Source organism: Bos indicus x Bos taurus, chromosome 13 (genome assembly GCF_003369695.1).
Source record: "Bos indicus x Bos taurus breed Angus x Brahman F1 hybrid chromosome 13, Bos_hybrid_MaternalHap_v2.0, whole genome shotgun sequence".
Classification (NCBI taxonomy): domain Eukaryota; kingdom Metazoa; phylum Chordata; class Mammalia; order Artiodactyla; family Bovidae; genus Bos; species Bos indicus x Bos taurus.
Window position 1 is genome coordinate 81,526,375 of NC_040088.1, and position 16,968 is coordinate 81,543,342.

The window sequence follows — 16,968 nt, forward strand, 5'->3', positions numbered from 1 at the left end:
CTGGTTGTAAAAAAGAGAAAGTAAAAGTGGATGAGTTATCGCATACAGAAAGAGTCTGTACAGTGATAAGAGTTGAGAGCAATGCAGAGAGCTCCAGAGAAGACCATTTTAAGGAGAGGGGATGGTTGGAGAGATGATCAAGAAGACCTGCCTCTAATACATGGCCAAGCAAGGCCTGGAAATCGGGACTTGAGGAGTCTACAGGGTAAAGCAAAGAGAAACTCATCTAGTGCAGCTTCTCCAGAGAGAAGGGATGTGCCTTCCGCAGAGTCACCAAGCGGGGAATTTGCAAACCAGCAGCTGCTGAAAGCTACTGACTTGGTTTCTCACACCATCACACGTGGAGGGAAGCAGAAGTGAACCTGACATTCCTTCTAGCACTCGGATTTTACGATTCTAATCAATTCACTGCTTGTTCATTGAGGACAAATACACAAACTAACACAGCCCAGAGCCATCTTCACCTTTTCAAACAACAGTTCCAAGAAAACGAGGGAACAAATGAGCCTGAAGTCTCAGAGTCTTACAGCCACGCTGAACAAATGGGAAAATACAGCTTGTTCGTTGCTCCTCGGTGATGCTAATGATTCAGTTAAATTGACTTCTTTGAAGGAAAATTACTGTTAATAACCTTAATTTCCTTCTTGTCTTTTTCCCCAGGTACCTGACATTTTTAGATAAAATATTTTCATAAAATATTAAAAGCAAAGGAATTACATCTTAGGTATCCAACTCCATGTTATTTGTGGACTTCATGAATCCCTTCTGTGTCTCCTGCCTATAGCCTACACTTTTCAGACACTTTTCAGATAAACACATAAAGTTTCCCATTGTGCTCATTTCCCAAGAAACACAAGCCATTCCAAATGAACTTTAAAAAAAAAAAATGCTATTTTTAACTGTTACTCTAAGGCCCACCGTGTATCTTAGTGGTATCTGCCATGTGACGTTTCAGAACATTCCTGACTTCTATTTAAATCTAGTCATTGTGGCTGGTTTTCTTTTCTTTGGCCACAAAGCCAGACCACGGGCCTTCCAACCTGGTGGAACCTCCAGATGAGCAGGTGTGTAGAAGGTGCAGTCTGCCTGCCCAGACCACTGGCCTTCCTTGTCACCCGTCTCTCCCCTCTTGCCCTTTGGGGTCCATCTGCACCAGCCAGCCGGCTGATGGAAGGCTCAAGCCGGAGGTCCGAGGGCAGGAGGAGAGTGATGCAGGCATTTATTCCCCCGCCTTCTCCCTGCAGGGACATGACAGGTCCTCTACCGCAGGACGCAGCTCCTGGAGAACAGTCCCTCTTGCCCTTCACTTGGAGCAGGCAAGCTCCCCACAGTGCTAAGTCCCTCTGTGGCTCTCACTCTGGTGTGGCTGTGTTCCCTACACCTGCCCACACCTTCTAAAGGCATGGGCCTTCCATACCCTTACGAAGCCTTCCTCAAAGGACCCAGTCCACACGTTCCATCTGTTCCCCAGCAGGCCCCGATGACACAAGGTTAAAGAGGGGCCAGGAGGGGCCCTCCACTGTGACTGCCACAGGTACTATTAAAGGAAACCGTCTGTGAACTTAAAATGCTGTAACGTTTCCAGAAGCAAAATCTAGTACAGACTTTCCTGAACACCCAAGGTTTTAATGCCAAGGAAATATAATTGAATCCTACCATGTTTCTACAATTCATTGCATGCTATAAAAATAAACACGCAGAAAGCATGCAATCAGAATCCCAATGTCATTGCCAACCTCACCAGAATTTTTCTTAAAAATGGGTATCTGGAGAAACAGACAAAAAAAAAAAAACCAATAATTTCATTTCCTGCTATTTATCTACATCAAGATTTACTTACCCTGATAATATGATACTTGAGGATGATGCCAATCTTTTAAGGGATGTCATAAAATTCTAAATATCAACAGATAATTCACTTCATAGCATTGAAAACAACTATAATTACTGAAGTTAAAACTTCTCAAAAAACTTGAGAATCAGTGACCTAGATTTTCTGTATTTTTCCCAATCTCTCTCTAAATAAAAATGCAGTGTAGCTTTTAACTTATATGGTCCTCTGTCTATATATTATTTCCAAATACCTTGGAAATTAAGTTCAGGTATCTATTAAATAATAAAACTCAATAAAATAATTTATCTCTGAATCTTGTAATTCTAGAATTAGAAAGTAGAAGGTAAAAAATATTCTTAAATAATTAAGTATTTGAAAGTCTAAAGATATAAATACACCTGGATAGAATTTTTAGCAATGAAACTAATTCCATTTTCCCAAGTCAATGTCAATCTTTGCTGGCTGTGCAGTATCTCACTTTTTTGACTGTACATTCAAGGGTGTTTATGATAGGTCCTGGGTCTGAAGAATCTAAAGTTTTACAGCCAATCAAATTGATCAGAACATAGATTTTCAACTCAGATTCTACGCAAGCTTTCTCTTTACTAACAAGTTTTTAAATTGGCTGCTTGTTGCTGTCGTTTAGTCACTAAACAGGCAAGAATACTGTAGTGAATTGCCATTTCCTTCTCCAGAGGATATTCCCAACCCAGGAATTGAACCCATGTCTCCTGTACTGAACGCAGATTCTTTACCGCTGAGCCACCAATTGTTGAAGTCCCTAAATCGTATCTGACTCTTTTGTGATCCCATGGACTGTAGCCCACTGGGCTTCTCTGTCCAAGGATTTCCTAGGCAAGAATGCTGGAATAGACTGCCATTTCCCTTCTCGAGGGGACCTTCTTGATCCAGGGATTAAACCTGCATCTCCTGCACTGGAAGACAGATACTGCACCAGTGAGCCACCAGAGAAGTCCTTAAATTGACCTATGAATTGGTAAATTCTTTTCTGATTATTATATTTTCAACAAGTTTAAGGACATAGACTACTTCTAAAGTCCTTTCCTGGTATACTGTATATAACTGAGGTCTACTGAACTACTAAAGCAATGAAATGATATTGCTTTAGTTAGAGACCATAGTCATAATGTGAGGGCACACAAGATAGAAATTCCATGGGGACCTTCCTTGAAGGCAATGCAACAGTGCACTCTCAAAATGTAAACATGCATACCCTTTGGGCCAAATACTTAGTGACTCAACAGCAACAACCGACAAGAAATTCTAGCACACATGCATGAAGACACAGGCACAAAGATCTTCACTTTTTCAGTTTGCAACAGTGAGAACAGGAGAATGGTTAAATAAAACATGGTACTTCATAGTTCATTGATGGTACTACCAGAGTTTACGTAATGTTAGAAAGAAAAAATAAAACTAGTACACTGATATGAAACGATCACCACAATGAACACTTAAGTGGCAAGTAAGCAAGTTGTAGAAAAACTTACACATCATGATCCAGTTTAAAAGCATGTGTATGTACTTATATGGAGAAGGCAATGGCACCTCACTCCAGTACTCTTGCCTGGAAAATCCCATGGACGGAGGAGCCTGGAAGGCTGCAGTCCATGTGGTCGCTGAGGGTCGGGGACACGACTGAGAGACTTCACTTTCACTTTTCACTTTCATGCATTGGAGAAGGAAATAGCAACCCACTCCAGTGTTCTTGCCTGGAGAATCCCAGGGACGGGGGAGCCTGGTGGGCTGCCGTCTATGGGGTCGCACAGAGTCGGACATGACTGAAGTGACTTAGCAGTAGCAGTATATACTTATATATGCACATATATATATATATATATATATATATATGCACAGAAAAAGGAGAGGAGAGAGATGCTCTAAGCTGCTGCCGATAGTTATATCTGGGTATGTGTATAGGTGGGAGAGGGTATTTTGTATTTTGTTTCTGCATTTCCTTTCTGCAATATCACTTCAATTGGAACATGTTAATGTATCACATCCATCATTTTAAAAGCCAATGAAAACCAAAAATTAACAGAAATTCTAAGAGGGGCTTTAGTGATTGATCCAGTGATGGCGCATTAGCAGATGTCCTAGTTCAAAGAACTTCCTTCTCATCCGATCCAATGGAATTCCTCCTTTAAGACCCAAAAGGAAGATGAGAGCTATTACGTAGATTGCATGTTGAAATTCTGTGACGTGCAGAAACAGGTCTTCATTCTGCGCATCCAGGACAAACCCAACACCACCCAGCAGCTGCTGCTGCTGCCAAGTCACTTCAGTCATGTCCGACTCTGTGCGACCCCATAGACAGCAGCCCACCAGGCTCCCCTGTCCCTGGGATTCTCCAGGCAAGAACACTGGAGTGGGTTGCCATTTCCTTCTCCAATGCATGAAAGTGAAAAGTGAAAGTGAAGTCGCTCAGTCGTGTCCGACTCTTCGAGACCCCATGGACTGCAGCCTACCAGGCTCGTCCGTCCATGGGATTTTCCAGGCAAGAGTACTGGAGTGGGGTGCCATTGCAGGCAGACACATTTGTGACTGGTTAGAGTTCAGATCAGTGATGCAGGCAAGAGACCTCCATGTCCCCATGGATGAAGTCCCCACTTCTGCACTAAATGGTTCTTATTTTCAAGGAGTCCCATGAAGTAGGAGAGAAAGCCATGTCCTGCCTCCCACAACCCTGAAGACTTGCTAACATCTTAGAAAAATGAGCAAGGGGAAAAACACGGAAGAAATTCAGAATCCAAAACGAATGTCCACTAGAAATAAATGGCTATAACCACCTTTGTAAGAAATTCAATCACGGGGAAAAAGCACAAATAAAGAAGGAACCATGCTCACTTAATAAAGACTCTAGTTCACAGGGCTGACAAAAGGCTGGAAGCGGGAGCTCAGACAGCCATTTTGCCTTTTTGCATTTCTTTTTCTTGGGGATGGTCTTGATCACCGCCTCCTGTACACTGTCACGAACCTCCATCCACAGTTCTTCAGGCACTCTAGCAGATCTAATCCCTTGAATCTATTTTTCACTTCCCCTGTATAATTGTAAGGGATTTGATTTAGGTCATACCTGAATGGCTTCCCTGGTGGCTCAGACGGTAAAGCGTCTGTCTACAACGTGGGAGACCAGGGTTCGATCCCTGGGTTGGGAAGATCCCCTGGAGAAGGAAATGGCAATCCACTCCAGTACTATTGCCTGGAAAATCCCATGGACAGAGGAGCCTGGTAGGCTACCGTCCATGGGGTCACAAAGAATCGGACATGACCGAGCGATTTCACTTTCATTTTCACTTTTATACCTGAATGGTCTAGTGGTTTTCCCTGGATCATATGGTGGTTTAATTTCTAGTTTTGTTTGGCCACCCAACAAGCTGACATGTTCATTTTTACTTTAATTATTTCTAAAGGTTTTGTAATTATATTTCGAGCTTAAAAGAAATCTGGATTTCATGCTTCCCCTGAAAACAGAGAGGTGCTGGCAACCATGAGCCCCATACCTGCCTGGCAGAAATCAGGGAAGGCCAGGGCAGAGCTCCTGACACATGTGCACCCCACCACCACCGTCTAAGAGCGTAAGCTTGCCCCGGGCAGCCCCGTGATGCTCACCTAGCCCTCAGAGGAATCAGAGTGGGTCATATCTGCTTGAAACCTGAGGAACCTCACCCAGGAAAAGCCGGTCCTTCAGAAAACTAAATTAACTTTTAGGCTACCCTACAGCAGCATTTGGTAACATCCCTCTCAGATTTCCAGCCCATATATCAACTTCCTATTTCAATTCCACGGTCACAGTCACAGCAGGGTTGCCAGAAGCTTCTCTGTCATACCTCAACCTGGTCCCGTAAAATAGTGTTCACAAAATTTGTTATTGTAGCAAACCTTTCAGCCACATGTACTTGCATGGCAGGTAACACAGCACAGCAGTTAGAAGTTTGAGTTCTGGTGTCAGTCTGCCTGGGTTTGACTTCCCATCTCTAACTTCCTGAAGTAAACAACTCTCAGCTTCACTTTCCCCACATGTAAAACAGATACTTTTAGGAGCCTCCATAAAAAGCTGTGGGGAAGGTTAAATTAAGTGGCATTTTTGGGGACTTCCCTGTCGATCCAGCAATCAACACTTCGCCTTCTAATGCAGGGCATGCGGGCTTGATCCCTGGTTAGGGAGCTAAGTAAGAGTGCACCTGCCTGGCAGCCAAAAGGCCAAGAAAACAAAACAGAAACAATATTGTAACAAATTCAATAAAGAATTTTATTTTTTTTTAAGCGGCACATTTTTAATGTTCAATCAACATCTGTGGTTTTGTTACTGTTGCCATCAGTGTTCCTGACTCTGAAGCCCATGGGGAAGCAGAAGTCACACAGTCCCCCTAAAACCCCACAGATCTCCAGATTATCGTGGTGGATGCCTCGCTCCTCCCAGGCCTCAGTGGCTTCATAGTCTTTCTTCAAAGCCTGGCTGGGAGATGCAGATGCCCTGGGGGTCGCGTCCTGCTCACAGAGTTCTATTTCAAAGCCTACAGGTCACAGAACGTCAAGGAGGTTAGGGCTGAGTTACTGTGAGGCCCCTCTGTCCAACTGCAGTGGCGGGATTAGGTAGACCCAGAGGAAGACTTGGCATTCACACAGTGGCCCTAAAAGGTGACCCGAACTTCCTCACTAGCAGACGGGGCAGGACGAGTGTCCCTTACCAGAAGTTTTATACGAACTAGCACAGCCTGCTTTGCATGGATAAGTCACTGGCATTTGCCTCAGGGGAGGAGGAGAATGCAGGAGTGAGGAGGAATACTAGCAGTGTTAACAGAAAAAGCACCAAGAGCTGTTGCAGCAAAAGGAGCAGTAACACAACACCCAACATCATCCAAGCTGCACAGCCACGTATTTTTGCCCTATAAGCGATTCTCATTTACAGACGTGGCCACGGAGGCTCAGAGTGAACGCTAAGTGTCACAGAGTTCACACATGTCATACATAGTCTGGATCTGAGCGCAGGCCCCCTGATTCCAACACTTCAAAGTCACAGAAACTTCACACTGTTGAAAGTAAATGAAGTACAAAGGAAAACAATTATATGTAAGTATATTTATCAAAGGGCTTCCCAGGTGGTGCTAGTGCTAAAGAACTTGCCTGCCAATGCAGGAGACATAAAAGATGCGGGTTCAATCCCTGGGTGGGGAAGATTTCCTGGAGGAGGGCATGGCAACACACTCCAGTATTCTTGTCTGGAGAATCCCATGGACACAGGAGCCTGGAGGGCTACAGTCCATGGGGTCTCAAGGAGTTGGACATGACTGAAGTGACTTAGCACACACATACTTATCAAAAAATATTTTAAAGGCTCACATAGTATGTGCTTCCTTTTCAATCCATTAAATGCCAAGACTCATCGAAGGCTCCAATAGCTGCCTTAACTGTCAACTGGAAGAAAGTGAAAATAAAGATGTATTTGCAAGCTCATCCACCACAGGGTGTCCTGCAATGAAGAGCTCCAGTCCTGGGAGAGACAGCAAGATGCCAAGTGTGACTCCACCGGCCTGTGACCTGCTCTCTCCAGACGAGCTGCTCACAATTAAGTTTCCTGAGTGACTGTCTTCCTCCTGTTTTGAGCAAATGGCTACTTCGTTCACATCAGGGAGCCGACAACCTCCTCTAATTGTTCAGGAGGAGAAGAACCTTTAAGAAGGGCAATGTATCATAAAGCAGTGATCTGCATGCCCCCAGGGTGGCTCGGTGGCCAGAGGTGAAATTTCAAAGGATCCAGGCCCTGAAGGAGACTCAAGGGGATAAGATAACACTATCTTACAGTCACATGGTACACAACCTTCTCAGGTTTTCCAGGCAGTAGGCAAATGGGTGTGCAGAGAAAATCATCTTCTGATTGATGTCCCTTTCATCTACTTTGATTCCAAAAAGAAAAGGAAAGAAAAAATAGATGGGAGTTCACACAGAGAAAATAAAACCTCTACTGGCCCTTCATCCTCTGGAATATAAGAATCTCCCAGCTGATACATAAAAAGTCTCAAGACTGCTTTCATCCACTCTGTGAACTTGATTTACACCTTCAGCATCACAAAAGTATCCAAAGAGATGAGCTTCTAACCAGAGTTTTGGAAAGTAGGATTTAGGGGGGTGGGCAGGGGGAGAGGGACGTCGTTGTTCAACTGATCAAAATGGGGTGATTTTTACAAACAGGCTTCAAACTCCTCACTCATCTACTTAGTGATGCATTTTCACCCAGCTCACCTTCTCCTTGGGGTGAAGTAAACCCATTTATATATCTGAAGAGCTACAGAAGCCCAGCCTCTGAATGTGCCAAAATCTGTATCATTCTAAGTGTCAACTCAAATTGGCACTTGCCAAGAGTATTGCCAAGGACTGAACAAGGGATTTGCCATCTGCCTCTAGGGAGATTGACCCCTGTGCTGCTATAGCTACTGACATTCTACAGCCTCTGAGGAGTTCAGGGTGGAGTGAGGCACTCTGCTCCAGGGAATCTGTGGCACAGGTCTTTAGGATGGTCTTAGGAACAGATTTTATGATCTCAATCCTTGAATCTCCTCGTTTCTAGAGAATCACTAAATCCCTTCATGGTGACATCAGATCCTCATGACTAGCAAAAAAAACTTTTTATAAAATGAGTGCCTCATGGTATTGAACGCCCCCTTCACCAAAACCTTATATAATGACCTTCCCTCACTGCCACTTTGGAGCAGGCTCTCAGAGTATCTGAGGTGCTGCCTCCCATCCTACGGTCGTCATTTTGCCCCAAATACAACTTAACTCGCAACTCTCAAGTTGTTCAATTTTTAGTTGACATAAGACGTGTTGACTTAAAAAACAATCAGAACCTAAAAGTTGAGAGTTCTTTTATACAGTGGGAATTTTTATTTATCCCTTCAAGCCAGGGATACAGCAGCATCTTAAGTGTTTTTGTCAATTCCTTGGAAGAAAAGCCATGACCAACATAGACAGCATATTAAAAAGCAGAGACATTACTTTGCCAACTAACGCCCATCTAGTTGAAGCTACGGTTTTTCCAGTAGTCATGTATGGATGTGAGAGTTGGACTATAAAGAAAGCTGAGCGCCGAAGAATTGATGCTTTTGAACTGTGGTGTTGGAGAAGACTCTTGAGAGTGCCTTGGACTGCAAGGAGATCCAACCAGTCCATCCTACAGGAAATCAGTCCAAATATTCATTGGAAGGACTGATGTTGAAGCTGAAACTCCAATACTTTGGCCACCTGATGTGAAGAACTGACTCATTGGAAAAGATCCTGATGCTGAGAAAGACTGAAGGCAGGAGGAGAAGGGGATGGCAGAGGATGAGATGATTGGGTGGCATCACCAACTCAATGGACATGAGTCTGAGTAAATTCCGGGAGTTGGTAAAGGACAGGAAGCCTGGCATGCTGCAATCCATGGGGTTGTAAAGAGTCAAACAAGACTGAGCAACTGAACTGAGCTGAAAGAAAACCAGATATCTCAGGTTAAGGAATTTAGCAATTGTCTACTTCAGAAATAAGTCTGGGCTTACTGAAATCATTCCTTTCATATGCGTCTCGGCTTTCTGGGGCCAATATCCTGTATTTTCCACATCCTGAGTTCCTCAGGGCTCCCCTATTGGGAGTGACTGCAGCCTAATGGCTACTGATCACAGGGATTCTTCTTCCTGAGTGCCCTGGAAGCTGGAATCACTGAGGACTGTGGCATCCTTGTTTATTGATATGGCAGGAAATATTCCAATCCTCAGGCACAACTAGATAAGTAATATTACACCTTGAGGAAGTAGTTCTACTTTCAAGGAGAAGGCTTGATCAAAAGAGAAACTATGAAACAGAAAAATAAATATTAAGGAATGAAATATAATATAATAATAAAAATATAATAATAATATAATATAATATATATTATATAAATATAATATAATGAAATATAATATAATAAATATAATACAATCCCACACAGGGCGATTATAGTTCCTGAATAGTACAGAGAAATAGAAAAATGCAGCGTGGACAGTACTGAGAATTGGACAGTATCCTCACAGACAGTAAAGCCACGGAGACTTGACGATGAAGACAGGTATTGATTTTCTCATAGGTAGGTAAGTCTTTCTGACAGACACTAAAAAGGCCCACAAGTTCACATTATAAGGGGAAAAGCAACCATTTTAGAAACTTCAGTCTGGACATGAAATACCAACTGTGATCATTAAAGCATCTCCACTAGTCCTTGACCTCATTCTGCATATCAAACACACAAGTTCTTGGTTTTACAGGACTCACTGTGATAGACGACAGCTTATTAAAAACCTGTGCCCTTCGTGCTAATAAACATGTTGTTTCATCCGTACTTTACAACTGGTCAAAAACAAAGAAAATTGAGTCATGATCTGCTCAATAAGCTTAAATACTTGAGCTTACTGTTAAAGACATTTGTGGAGAATATGCAAAATACATAACCTTTCTTTCCTGTGACTATATTACATAAGAACTGTGACCACAAAGATAGATTTTCTTCACAACATAAGGTTTTTAAAGCAAAAAACAACCTTGGCACCTAATTACTAATGTATATATTTTTTTAAGTCCATGGATATAATTAATAGAATGAATGAATTTGATAATTTAAGCTTGCCAGCTACACCTGAAAGTTTGGGGAAGAAAATGCAGATGCTAAACCCAGAAACAGGCTTATTGATCACATCTTTTCACAAATTGGCATGCCATGTGATGGGTTCAAGGAAAATATCAGTGCTAAAGCTCAATTTTACCTCAATTTTAACTTGCAAGGTGGGTTAGAGCTGAATATTAGTCAAGCCTCAGTCATTGTATCAATTCTTAATAAATCAAACCCCAAAGTGGATTTTGGTAGTATCCTAGGAAAATACCATATTCATTTGGATTGCCAAATGTAACTGTCCCACGTTGCTAAAATCAGCGGTACGCACTAATCTAAAGGTGTTGGATTTGCTCTTTAAGAAAGACAAAACAGGAGGGCCGCGACACTGGCTAAATCCCCACTTGGGGGATGAAACATTTCAAAGAGGTGATACAGATTTAAAAATCCATTTCTGCAAAATCATTCTGGTAACCCTGAATATTTTTTAAACTTTCCTGTTTCACCATCTCATAAGGCAAAAACACAGCTTCTTAAGATTCCAGGGCACAGAAGTAGTTTAACATCAATCACATTGTTCAGGCACACCAATATAAAACTTGCAAAAGAGTATTTTAGAACAAAGCTCTCTGTGTGGGTGTGCATTTGCAAAATAAAGGTAGCATTATCCTGACACATATTCATGTATACCCAGTGATCAAATAGAGTCTTGGAAATTTTGTTTTGACAGTTACTTGTAGAATAGCATTTTCACTGATTAATTCAGAGCTAGGTAGTGATATCATCAAAGCTAAATCAAAACTAAGTTGGAATGGTTGAGTAATAATGCAATTAGAGGAAAACGTAATTCATAATCGAATATGAGGTACCTTCACATATGTTACAATACATTTCATGCAAAGGGTTACCACTTACAGCAGCAAGTCTCATGTCCATAAAATGCCAATTCAAAAACAAATGTTATTCTCTTTAAAAAGTGAATTTTTATGAAAACAGGTGTTCTCCCAAGATGGCATCATTTTTTAAACGTCAAAAGGAAGATAACATAATAGATTAAAACACTAGCTGAAAAATATGCAAGACTGTCCTATCAAAACACAACATTTTAGATTACATAACACGGATAAGGCAGATTAAATCACATGGCCCTGCCCAGATAAATTTTTGTTCTTCTACCTGATTTCAATAACTTAGGCCACTGAAGTTTAAAGCAAACAAAATATTCGGTTCTTGTTTCAAGCATATATTTTTTAATATATATGAGTCTTGAAAAGAGTCTCGAAAAAACTAGATGGATAAAGTTAAGATTTTACACACACATACAGATAAAATATGACTTTTTATGAAGAACATGGTTCCTCAGACACTTTGTTAACTGCCCAGGTAAAGTCACCAGTTGCTTCTACTGGTCAGTTTATGAATCTGATTTCTCTTTAAAGGGGAAACTTTATCTCTGTATTAGATATTATACAGCTAAAGTCTGAATGGCATTATTGCCAACGAAATAATTATTTAAATATAATTAAACAGAATTATTAGATTATCTCTACACACCCATAACTTAATTTACAGGCCACCTTGTATCACATTTTCAGTAAAAATCCATGGATCTTTCATGGATGTTTTGGCCAAAATTAAATTTCAAACATGTGCTTTAGAACAAGAAGTAGAATCACCTCAAAAGTTTTAGAGAAAAAGTCAGACATCTCTCAAACACATGCACATTTATGAAACTATAATGTGCATTTGCATTTTTCTCCAAAAAGAAAAAATGACAGTTTTATGATTCTAGATAAAGTTGCACTGAAACACACTGGGAAACTGAAGGATTCAGTATTTTCATACTTCCGTAACAGAACTGCCTACAAAGTCCACAGGGAGAACAGTACTACGTAGGGTCTAATCAGTTAAGAAAAAGGCAACTTTAAAATTCTGAAGACACTTTTAGTCTCCATCTTTTGTATTATCTTAGGAAGCTGGAACACTGCCCCCAAGGAGTGCCGCCCTATCAGTGCTGTTTTAAGTGGAAATGGTCAGTCATACCTATTATTTCCCCAGAAGAGGTAAGGCAAGCCACACGCATACACATTTACATGCGTTGCACCGTGCCAACTATTTCCAACCGAAATAATCATATACACGTCGAGCCGAGCTATTTCCAGCCAGAAGCAGCGAATGTCTGGATAGAGTCTAAGGAAACCCAGCGGGCGATGACTGCAGAGGGAGGGGCGGCCGCGCGGACCCCCAGCTCTCGCGCGCGCCGGGCGGCCGGCACCGCACCGGCTCCGGGGCAGGGCATCTGGGTGCGCGCGCGCGCGTCCGGGACGCACCCGCCGGGAACAAACAAGCCCCGCGGGCCCAGGCGGGCGGGAGCATCCTCGGGCGGGACTCGGAAAGCCTTCTCCTACCTGTCACTTTGCCCGGAGCTGCTGCCGGAGATGCGGCCGCGGCCGCCGCCTGGAGACCCAGTGGGTGCGCGCGCGAGTGTGCGCGCGTGTGTGTGTGAGCTCCTGTGTGCGGTGCGGCTCACTAGCTGCTCCCCGCGTCACCAGCCCCTCCACCCCGGACCGCGCCGGCCGGCGAGCCCGCCCCTCGCCCGCCCCGCCCCCGCCCCTGCCCCTGCCTCCCCGGAGCGGTCCTCACCTCCATGAGGGGCCCGGGTCTCAGCGGGCGCCCCCGGCCAAGCCGCCGGGCCGTGCCGGCCTGCTGCGCCCGTCCGCCGGCTCGGCGCGCCCCGGCCCCGGGCCCCGCCGCCCCTAGCGGCCGGCCGCTTTCTCCTGGCTCAGCCCCCGAGTCTCCCTCTACGTCCTCGCCTCCCGGCTCCGGATCCCGAGCCGTCGCCTCGCAGCCCCAACCTGCCCGGGCTACGGAGCATGCCCAGTGCGGCGCGCCCGGCCGGCTGGGGGTGGGCAGGGGCCGGGCCGGCCGCGATCCCGCGGGGCAGGGAGGGGGCCGGCGGGCGCGGGGCGCCCTTGCGCTGGGGGCCTGGGGCCGGCCGGGTGGAGGGCTTCGCCCGGAAACGGTGGGTGGGGCGTCCGGGAAGCCGCCCCGCGGGGGACTCTGCGGGGTCTCCCCGGTCGCCCCCGGTGCTCCCGGCGCCGCCAGGCAGGCCTGGTGCCGGGTCGAGGGGCACCCAGGGTGGCGCCTCCCGAGCAGCACCTGTGAGGAGTGGGGGGCATCCTGGAGGGAGACGGGCCGTGAGCCCGGGCCGGGGGTAGGAGGTTAAAAGAGGGGAGAGGGATCAGATCCGGCGACAGCTAACGACCCACAGTTGTTGGCGGGGGTAGGGGTGTTTGTTTGTTTATATTTTGTTTAAGAAACACCTCAGGAGCGTACAATGCTTCAGGCACTGTCCTAAACGCTTTTTATTCCTGGAATCCTTGAAACAATCTTCCAAAGCAAATACTCCTCTCTCTCCTTCCCACCCCGCCCCCTGCCCCGGAGTCTTAAACTGAGGCACCGAACGATAAAGTGGTTCCAAAAAGTCTTCCCCCAAGTGCAACCCAGGGACGCAACCGCCCCCGCCCCCGCCCCAGACGTCGGTCCCCGAGATGCTGGGGCGTAAGCTCGCCTCGGGCCCCAGGTGACTCCGAGTCACCCACACTAAAGGGGTTGGTTACACGGCGCTCCTTCCAGCATCACCCTTTGTGTGGACCCTCACAACTCGCGGCTCCAGGACTCCCTCCCGGGAGGACTCTCCTCCCTGAGGCCACTCCGCCTCCTTCTCCGGCCGGCGGCCACCAAAACCCGGAGACGTGGCACCTGCGCACTGGGGACCGGGCCGCACTCGCGGCCGCACTGGGCATGCTCAGCCCGGGAGCGGGTCCCGCTGGCCGGGAACAGAGAGCGAGCCTGGCAGCCCCTGCGGGCTGAGGGGTGAGAGCAGGAAGTGGGCGCGAACCATAGCCAGGCCCCGAGGACGAGAGGCGACTGCAGACCCGAAAGGCTTGTTCCCCTGGCACAGCCTGACCTCTTGCAGGCAGAGCTGAGAGGAGGGTAATCACAAGTTTACCAACTGGGCATCTTTCAGCAGGAGGGGGCTGAGGGCCGGCTAACAACTCCTGCTAAAACCCTAAACTGCAGTTTGAGCTGGGCCCTAAGAAAAGCTAGAAGCCGCCGAGCCTGTCTGCATGTTGAGCAAGCCCAGAAAAATAGCCTAGACCGAGTTTCCCTGGGAGACAGGAGAAAGCTGTGGGGCTTTTCCCTGTTGGAGGTCTTCACGATGTGGTGATCCTGAGTGACACCGGGGCGCTGATAGCTCTCCCCAAGCTGTAATGTGCCCCCGAGTCACCTGGAGAACTTGTCAAAGTGCCGATTCTGACTCAGGAGGTGTGGGGTGGGACCGCAGATTCTGTGTTTCTAACGGCTCCCACAAGGTGATGTTGCTGGCCCTCAGATCAGACTTTGAGGTTGGGTCAGTATTTTAGTCATGTTCTCTATTTTATATTTAACTAAGATTTAGAAAAGCTAAGCAGTTTGCCCCAACCAACTGCTCACACAGCCAATAAATAGTGTAGTTAATTTCAAACCCAGTTCTGGAGGACTTCTTGTTTAAGTTCCTGTATTCTCCGCATATCACCTGTTGACAGGTGAGCTAGAAGATGTCATCTGTGTGTCCTGATTGTGTTAACAATGGAACTTAATTTAGTACACAGTTCTCCCAAATATAGTGTATCAGACCTTGCGGTGTAAAAACTACACAGAAACTTAGTGGCCTAAAGTAACAACCATTCCACGGAATCAGCAGAGCAGCTGTCTGCTGTTGTCTCTAGTTCCACTCAGGCAGATGGAGACATGTGGAGTTTGAAGCATTGTCTCGCTGGCTAAGATGACAGGGTGTTTTCTCCATATGGTGAGATCCTGGTTCCCAAGAGCAAGCCCCAGTTTAAAATAAAATTTCATATCAACGTTTCCTAACGTCCTATTCACTAAGAAAGTTACATGGTCATGTGCAGAATCAAAGAATGGGAAAAGGGTGCACTTTAGTTTTTGATAGGAGGAGAGAAAAATAGAAAGGTTTTATTTTATGGTTTTTAGGTTTTTCCCCCCAGCCTACTACATACACCAATTTCCATAAAAGTAACCCCACTGCCCTAGGGTTCACTCAGGGTGTCATAGATTAAGCCTATCTTTAATTTTACATATTAGTAAACCAACTCACAGCAACATTTGTTGTCATTGCTAGGTCTTCAAACTAATATTATTTACTAAGGAATCTCAGTTTAGAAGGTTTAAATAGTTAGATGTTATTTTGAAGTACAAAGTTCAGTTCGATTCTTTTGGAGCCTGGTGGGCTACAGTCCATGGTGTCTGAAAGAGTCAGACACAACTGCAGGACTAACACTTTCTCTTTCACTCTTCTTTAATAACATTTCAGATAGTCATTCACTCAACGAACATTTTTGAAACCTTTTATATACAAGGCATTCTTTGCCCGATATACTGAGATAAAAGAGACAAAATCATTGCCCCATGAGGCTTAGATATTATCAGAGGAAACATACAATAAATAGTATATACCATCAAGTAGTACTGAGAACTATGACGGAAAAGCAAAAGAATTTTTGAGGTAAGACAGGGGACTGCTATTTTAGCCAGAGATCAGAGATGGCCTCTCTGAGGATGCATCATTTTTATGGAGGCTGGAACAAAGAGAGATGCATATCTGGGGAACGGTGTTTCCAGCAGAGGGACGAGAAGGGCCCTGAGACCCAATGTACCTAGCATGCTCAAGAGACAGGAAAGAGGCCAGGCTGGCAGAGTGAGGCACCAAGTGGGTGGAACTGGAGTCACAGAGGCAGCGGGGGGCCAGACCACACAAGAGCACAGAGAGCACTTTAGACTTTAGCCTGAGTGTGATGGAAGGCCAGCGGAAGTTGTCGTGCAGAGTGTGGCCATGATCTGGCTGGCAGTTTAGAGAACTTGCGTTGAGAATGCCCGTAGGGTTGAGAGTACAAAAAGGGAGCCCATTAAAAGGACATAGCCATGGTTCTCCATGGGCAGTTTTTATCATTTTCAGGTGTTTTTTTTTTTTTTTTTTCTTGGCCATGCCACTTGGCCTATGGGATCTTGATTCCCAGACCAGGAAAGGAACCCACACCCCCTGCAGTGCATGAGCCATGTCTAATGACTGGACCACCAGGGATGTGCCCATTTTCAGTTTTAAAACTCAGACTGTATTAAATCTTCAACCTCAAATTCAATTTAAATCCCGTCTAGTCCCCGAGGAAGGCTCTAGCTCTGTCCTTTACTCTTTGAAGTGGAAGGCCAGCGGCACAGGATCCGGTCCTTAAACACTGTCTCACCTGCTCCCTGCCCTTGCCGAAAGGCCTAGTTCCTCCAGCATGTTGGGCAGGAAAGAGGAAGGAAAGGGACAAGTGTCTGTATCCTGTGGCCAGTGTGGTCCCTCCTCGGCTCACTGTGACCAGTGACACTGGGGCGTTGTCCCTAAGCTAGCTTTCTGTCGTGGAGAAAACGGTGAGGCTCTTGGAGG

The 16,968-nt window shown here is 45.4% G+C and overlaps 1 protein-coding gene across 2 annotated transcripts in view; it reads right to left on the minus strand.

Annotated features, from left to right (window-relative positions):
- PLCB4 (phospholipase C beta 4) overlaps window positions 1–13,218 on the minus strand; it is a 480,675-nt gene extending 467,457 nt beyond the window's left edge. For both annotated transcript variants that reach the window (XM_027560320.1, XM_027560321.1), the window contains exon 1: window positions 13,119–13,218. The gene's annotated coding sequence lies outside the window, so the exon portion shown is untranslated. The remainder of the gene's footprint in view (window positions 1–13,118) is intronic.
- Window positions 13,219–16,968: the final 3,750 nt, after the last annotated feature.